This window comes from Chrysochloris asiatica, unplaced genomic scaffold (genome assembly GCF_000296735.1).
Source record: "Chrysochloris asiatica unplaced genomic scaffold, ChrAsi1.0 scaffold00177, whole genome shotgun sequence".
NCBI classification, from domain to species: Eukaryota; Metazoa; Chordata; class Mammalia; order Afrosoricida; family Chrysochloridae; genus Chrysochloris; species Chrysochloris asiatica.
Window position 1 is genome coordinate 3,703,126 of NW_006408695.1, and position 8,660 is coordinate 3,711,785.

The window sequence follows — 8,660 nt, forward strand, 5'->3', positions numbered from 1 at the left end:
AGCCCTGGAGGTGCTCACTTATCTATGCCAAGAAATTTAGAACAAAGCTACATGGCCAACCAATTCAAAGAGATCCATTCTTGTGGCCACTCCAAAGAGAAGTGACCCAATGGCATGTGGAAATCATAGAACAATATCATTAATATTATAAGCAAGTATAATTTTGCTGAAGAGGATTTTAAAATGATTGCAATAGTATATTGACAGAGAAGTGCCAGAAATTCAAGCTGCATTCAGAAAAGGATGTAAAACTAGTGTTATTATTGCTGACATGAGATGAATGTAGACTGAAAGCAGAGATTACTAACCAGAAAGATGTTTACTTGTGCTTTATTGACTATGCAGAGACTAAGGACTGTGTGGATCATAGCAAACTATGGATAACATTGAGAATAATGGCTATTCCAGAACACTACATTTTGCTCGTGAGGAACTAGACCAAAGATGAAAAAGCAATCATTAGAACAGAACAAGGGGATAATGAATGGTTTTAAATCAGGAAAGGTGTGCAACAGGGCTGCATCCTTTCCACATACTTATTCATTCAGTCAATTGAGAAAATAATTAAAGAAGCTGGATTATATGAAAGAGTTAAGGAAGAGTCATTGTTAAGGAAGAGTCATTAACAACCTGTGATATCCAGGTGATACAACCTTGAAGATGATACAACCTCTATTGCTGAAAGTGAAGAAGACTTAAATATTTACTGATGAAGCTCAATGATTACAGCCTTCAGTATGAATTGCACCTCAATGTAAAGAAAACAAAAACCCTCACAACTGGGCCAATAAAAAACATCATGATAAATGAAGAAAAGACTGAAGCTGTCAAAGACTTCATTTTGCTTGAATCCACAATCAATACTCATAGAGTAGCAGTCAAGAAATAAAACCACCAGCCACAGAGGACTAGAGTGGAGAGTAAAGCATCCAGCTGATAAGAAGAGAGCAGATAGTCGCAAGAACACCCACACTTGCAGATAATAGCCACTTGACCTGGCTTCAAGGACTGGATGATCAGAGCTCAACCCAGAGAAGAAAGAAGAGAAAAAAGTGTGTAATCTGATACAATCTGATGAACTTGAACTACACCTATGAATCCAGTAGCTCAAAAGAGGAAACAAATCCCTACTGCAAGACTCATTCCCACCCCCTCCACACACAGAGTAGACAGGGATGGGCAACTTGGACATTGGCTACCCAAAATGGGGGTGGGGAGGGCTACAAAGGCAAGAAGTGACTGGCTTACAAGCTTTCAGGAAGGAACCTAGATCCAGAGGGCATGGAAGAAGGTAGAATCTTCTGTGAGTAGTATTCAATCTGCTAGACAAGGCTGATGAAATAAAATGTAGAAGGGTCTCTTGTGATTCCATAGTGAATAATTGTTATCAGGACTGATTGTGAGGGTAGGAAGTATAAAGGTGGACATTTTATAGCAAGGAAGGGGAGGTATTAACTTTTCAGTCTAGGAGCAGAGGGCCCTGGGACCATCAATGGAGAAGAGCAGAGAGCAGGACACTACCTAGAGAAGCAGAGAGGCCTGAGATGGAGGCAGAGACGATGACGTGGAGAGATGGAGCAGCTGGTGACCTGAGATCCAGAGAGGGAGAAGGGCTGTGTTCTGACGACCGGGGGTGGGCCGGCTTGCAGGGTATACCCTTTGGTTGGTTGATGATGCATGAACGGGATTGTAACTATCGCAATGAAAGGATATACGATAGAATGAATGTAAAACCAATGTTCTCCTATGTAAACTATCACATAATTCACAATAAAACATTTATTAAAATAAGAAACAGAAAACAAACAAGATAGGAGGATCAGGTGGGAGTGCACTGAGGAACTCTGCCGGCAACAACACAGAATACAAGACCAAGCAGGCTCAGGGGATGGTCCCAGAACTCTGAACCACATATAAAGGAATATTTAGAAGGTTGGAAGACTTACAGCTGGGGAGTTGTGACAGAAGCAAGAAATCCATTGCTGTCTGGTTCGGGACGCTCAGCTGCTCCAGGAGGCTCCATCTTGTGTGGGGCCAAGCAGGGTAAGGATTGGAGCGGCCACAGACGACTGACAGAGCCACAGAGAAAGAGGTGTGGACATTCTTTTCTTTTGGTAGCTGTTCATTGGTCCCTTGTTGTCTGTGCACCTCCATTCTGGTGACTTAAAGGGCACCTGAGCTAGTGGACACCCTAGCACTACCCTCGAGGGTTCTAATACTCAAGCGCACAGATCTCCTCTAAATTTAAAGAGACAGTTTCCAATTAAAGCCAAATGGCCACAGCTGGCCCTGAACTGTTTCCAATTAGAAAAAAGGCCTGAATGGGGATTGTGGAGCGGGACAAGCAGACAAAAAAGGAAATAGGCCAAAAATTAAATCCTAACTTACATCAAAACGACCAAGAGTGGCATCTTGAAATTTCTCAAGAAGAAGAGTGAAAAGGGAAGCCCATTTCCTGATCACATCTACCTGGAGGCAATCAGAAGGCATAAAAAGTACCAAAATACACACCCATCTAAGTATTAAGGCCACAGATAACCCCTGAATATGCCCAAAAAACAGAAGCAGATGACCATATCTGTACATGACCAGAAACAAGATAAAGTGACTGAGGCAAATGAGCTGGAAGTAGACCTACACTCCATACTGGAAGATGGGAAGGCTTTGGAAATGCCTGAGACGGAATTCAGAAAAATGATTATAAAATGTATCAAAACACTATACAATGGAGTTGAGAAAAATAAGGAAGAAGTCAAGAAAGTGCTACAGGAACAATCAAGTAAGATAGATAGAGCATTGGAAACAATTCAAAACCTACAGAAAGAGGTCCAAATGATTAATAATAGAACATCAGAAATGAACAATACACTGAAAGGGCAAAGGAGTAGAATTGAAGCGATACAAGCTAGAACTAGTGAGCTAGAAGATAAATCTCTCAACACGACTGAGGTAGAAGAGCAAATACAAAAATGGGTAAAAAACATCTGAAGAAAGCCTAAGATTCATGTTGGATAACATGAAGAGAAATAACATAAGAACTATTGGGATTCCAGAACAGGAACAATCACACAAGTCCACAAAGGAGATAGTTGAATAGCTTCTGGAAGAAAATTTTCCTAACATTCTGAAAAGTGAAAAGATAAACATTCAAAAAGCTCAATGAGCCTCAGGATGGATAGACCCTAAAAGACAATCACCAAGACATATAATAATTAAGCTCTCCAAAATCAGAGAAAAGACAGGATCTTGAAAGCAGCTAGAGAAAAGAGAAATATAACATACAAAGGCAAGCAAATCAGATTAAGCTTGTATTTGCAGCAGAAACCATGTAGGCAAGAAGGCAATGGGGAGACATGTATAAAACCCTGAAAGAAAAAATCCTCTACCCAGCAAAGCTGTCAATCAAATATGATGGTGCAATCAAAACATTCCAGGACAAACAGAAGCTAAGGGATTTTGCCAAAGCCAACCCTGCTATGAAAAAATCCTAAAGGAAGTTCTGTGGACTGAGAACCAATAAGAACAGACAACTACAGAATGTCGTATGTGGCACCATCACCCTGAACTTAATCGACAAATGGAAGAATCAAGAACAAAATAAAATTATTAGAACAGAGGATCTGGGAGGTCAGTCTATGATCAAAACAATTACAATGTGAAAGAAGGTAAATGCAGAGAAACAGAGACCCAGGTGGTGGGAAGGTCAGGTAGATTACTGGATAAAATAGACTGTCCTAAATGGAGGGAAAAACTAGTGGAATATAAGGTAACCACAATGGGGTTGGGGTGGGGGGTTTACTTTGGGTGCTGGGGAGGGCAATACAAGAAGCGGGGAGGAGGCAGAAGAACAAGATAGATAGGGTACACTGAGACAGGTTTGCATGGCCTAGTGAGACAGAGGGAAATAGTGATGCATGCTCAAACTTGGAACAACAGGGCTCTGGGATACAGGAATCTAGGTATAGCTTGAAGAGGGTAAATAATACTAAAATCCTTGACTGCCTTACGAATATTAGTTTCCCTTGCCTACTATTATAAAATAGACACTTGAGTGGGATAGAAAGGAATGTTGGGAAGCATGATCAGAGAAAATTTGTAAGCCTGCCTTCAGTCTATAACTGATTGGAATACCTAAAAGGGGTTCTACAACTTGCCCAGTGAAATAGGCCTCATGCAAAGCCTTTACAGAGTATAGGACCTTAGGTGGAATCCTGAGTCCCATCTAGAACCTTATGAGGTAAGACATTCCCACTAGGAAGGAGAAGCAGACTGGAACAGCTACAGTGACAGAAGATACATCTTCATGATGAACCTGACCTATACTCAGAGTGGTTGTTACTTTAAGTACCAACAGAGCAGGAAAGAGTCTTCAAATCAAGTATCAATGCTATCCACTCTGTGCACAGGGCAGATAGGGATGGGCAACTTAGACACTGGCTACCTAAAATGAGGGAGTAATAAAGGCACAAAGTGACTGGCTTACAAAGTTTCAACAGGGAGTTTAGTTTAAGAGCATGGGGAGAACGAAAGAGTCCCCACTGAATAGCTGTCATCTTGTCTAGATGGATCTGGTGAAAAGAGATGGAGATAAGGTTTGTAAGATTCAATAGTGAATAATTGTTATCATGACTAATCGCGACTGTCACAATTATAAAGGTAGAAGTTTTGTAACAAAAAAAAGGGGAGTGGTTAATCTTACAGTCCGGAAACAGAGGACCCTAGGACCATCAAGAGAGGAACACACAAACAGAATGCGGGACCTTATCCAGAGAAGCAGCAGTGCCAGATGGAGGCAGAGATGGGGGCATGGAGAGGGGGAGTGGCTGAGGACTCTAGATTCATGGACTAAGAAGAGAGGGACTAAGAGCTGGTGGCCAGGAGCAGACTTGCAGAATGTGGCCTTTGGAGATGTAAATTATTATATATGCCTGAGTGGGTTTTTTTTGTTTGTTTTTTAAAAAGCTAAAGTGGATAGAGAGAAATACTGTTAACTGATGGTTATGAAGGGGAGTATAATCATTATAATGAAACAAGGTAATACAATTTGTTGAATGTAAAACTGATGATATGCCCTGTAAACTTTCACTTAATTCACAATTTTTATTCCATCAATTCCTGGTGCCTTGTTCTTTGCCAATTCTTTCTATGCGTTTTGGATTTCCTCCCTGAGTATCACTGGCTCTTGTTCATATGGTACCACATGAAATGGTTGAACAATAACCATTTCCTTTTGGTACAATGACTCTGTGTATTCCTTCCATCTTTTCTTGATGCATTCTGCATCATTCAATAATTTGCCCAGAGAATCTTTCAATAACGAAAGTCGAGGCTAGAATTTTTTCTTCAGTTCCCCCAGCTTGAGAAATGCTGACCGTGTTCTTATCTGCCAAACCTCCTGCCTTCCATGTCACCTGCTGATCTTGGTTCATCAGCCCTGCAGTAATATGAGTCAGAAGCCTCCAACCTGACAGTCAGACCCACAGACTTGGGACACATCCACCTCTACCACCGTGTGAGCAATTTCCTTGACATAATCCTCTCTTTATATATACATATGTAATTGTTGCTGTTAGGTGCCTTCAAGTCAATTTCAACTCATAGTAACTCTGTCTAGGGTTTCTGTGGAAGGGATGGGGGGTCTGAACAATGGAACATGCAGTTAGCAGCCTACTGCTTATCCTATAGCACCACACCAGGACTCTTTCTTTCTCTCACTCTTTCTCTTTCTCTCTCTCTCTCTCTCTCTCTCTCTCTCTCTCTCGCTCGCTCACTCGCTCGCTCGCTCGCTGTCTCTTTCTAATTCTCTCTCTGTGTATCTGACTGGTTTTGTTTTTTAGCTTCTCTAGAGAATCCAGACTAAGACAATGAATGTCAAATAAGATGGATTGATACAGTGTCTACAACACCAGGCTCAAACATAAAAATTGTGAGAATGGTGCAGAGCTACAATGTTTAGTTTTGCTCTGCATAGGGTCACTATGAGTCAACAGACCCTAACAAAAACAGCACGACATAAAAAAATACACAATGTTGCTTTTCCCTTTTGTTTTAAAAGCTGTGAATATTTATATTCCTCATTTAGAGAGCACTGTGTCTCCCCCAAGCCTCCATTCAGAAAAGAAACAATTCTAGAGTTGAGAAATCTCATACCAGAAACAATATATCCTTTAACTTCACACTTTGTTCTGAATAGCAGGGCCAGCCAGGCAGACACCAGGCCTCACACACTATTATGAATCTGTCAGCAATTAGAATTCTAAACCCTATTCAGTTTTTACTTGCTTCAATCAACTTGTCACTGCAGTGAGGATTATCTACTTTCTCAACATAAACATCAACAGAAATGAGTGGGATGACTTGCGTCCTTGGCGAAGGCACTGCCAAAGAGAATGTTAAATAGCACATTCTGCAGACAGGAGGGATCTGGGGCCTTAATGGACCATAATTAGGCAGGGGCAAAGCCTAAAGTACCCTTTGTGCAAAACATCAGAATTCTGCTCTTTAGGATTTAGAGACATTTTGGGGTGATGTCAAAGAAGACTGTTGTCATCTACCCCTCCCTGATCTTTCAGAAGAAAATGTGTCTGTGTAATGTTTCCACTCAGAATCAAAGTACTTTAGGGATCATGTCATACAACCTCAACATTTGAAGGATTAGAAAACAGATCCAGAGAGGGAAAGGCTATGGGCCAAGGTCACAAGGGATGATGGAGTCCAGATGCCTTCACTTCCTGTCCCATGTTCTTCCTGCTTCACAATAGTGCTTCATGCAGGAGGGGTGGAAAGAAGCTGAGTAACCAGTCACATTCTCCTCCCAAATTCTCTCAAACTGTACATGATGCCCAGAAAAGACCAAGCAACATAATGCTAGGGACACTTGGAGCAGAGTCCTATTCCAGTTCAAATCCCTTATAAACATAATGTATAAGTACACCAATGGAAATTATTTGTGTATCAACAACTCACTTTTTATCAACAAGCTCTATTGTAAATAATTGTCTAAAGATGCTAGAATTAGATGAGTGAAGATAAAGAGCTTTGCTTCTATTACTAATAATACTTCTATTACCAATAATAGCTAGACCAAATCCATTGCCATCGAACTGATGCTGATTCATGGCCACGGCGCGTATTTCAGAGTAGAACTACTCCATAGTGTTCTCGGTGGCTATAATGTTTAGAAGCAGATCCCCAGATCTTTCTCTCTCAGTCACTTAGGTGGTTTTCAACCGCCATGCTTTTGGTTAGCAGCTCAGCGCTTCACAGTTGTGCCACCAGGGCTTCGTTTCTACTTAACTATCTTGTCTATTTGGTTTGTCCACAATTGAATCCAACCCTCAAGAAGTGCTCCTACTACTTGGGTTGCCACTCCTGTCTTTGTGTTATTGGAAGGCTGAGTCAAGGGTCAGGAACTGAAATTGTAATGTGTGACAAACACTATAATGACCAATGTTCAGACTTTGTCCTTTTTAACTCTCAAGTGTTCCTTCAATGAGGTACAAAGATGAGAAATTGAAGCTCAGAGAGGGTTGGGCCAGCAGCCAAAGTTAGCAAATAACAAAACTAAAATTTGCATTTATGCAAGGGGAAAGAACTTGGGACTACTTGATAGGGAAATGACTGTGTTTAATTTTTTACACAAGGTAGGAGATTTCACATTTGGGAATCTCTTTAAGGATCCAGAAATTTCATTTTTTTGTTTAGAGCTTTCTGCTTCCATTTTCTTACTTAGTCAACTAATTAGGAACACACCTGAAGTCCCTTCCCCACTTCCATGCTATTTCCACACTGCCTCCTCTACTTACATTATTGCTCTCATATACTTCCTACCCATTTGAAGACCAAGCTAAATATTTAACCAGTTGTCAACAAGTCAACCCAGAGTCGTGGTGACCCCATGTGTGCCTGTATAGAACTGTGCTTCAGAGGGTTTTTTGTTGTTTTTGTTGTTGTTAAATGCTGTCAAGTCAGTCCCAACTCATAGCCCCGCATAAGGTTTCAGAGGAGCGGATGATGAGATTGAACTGCTAACCTTGAGGTTCAAACTGACCTTACAATCCAAATGCAGCACTTTCAGAAGTACATCACCAGGTCTTTTGTCCAAGGTGCTTCTGGGTTGATTCAAAACTCTAATTACTCATGAACCATTTGCCCCACACAAGGACTCTGTTTAAATGCTTGGTGGTGGTAGTGGTGGTAAGTGCCTCAAGCTGATTTAGACTCATAGTGACCTGGTATAGGGTTTCCAAGGAGCAATTGGTAGGTTTTACCTTCTGGTTAGCAGTCCAGTGCTGATCCTACAAAGCCACACCAGGAGTTCTACTTAAATGCTATTTCCCCTTAAAATGTCCTTGGACACCTAGTTTAGGTCAAACATCCTCTCCTATGCTCTCACACAGTTCACACTTCTTGTTGACTGAATATGTGTGCACCACAATGTCTTTTGTATCAACTGTGCTGTGCGCATGGAGAGTTAGATAATGAACACAAACATCCAGGATTTTGGTGTAAGTCAGGAGGTAATTTCTTTAGCTTATCTAGGCCAGGCTCCATGCTAAAATTAAGGCAATTAGCTATAGTATTGTGCTAGATTCTGCTTCTATCAATTTAAGTACCTACACAAAATAATTTGCTGTTGAGAATGCAATTTCATTTTAGAA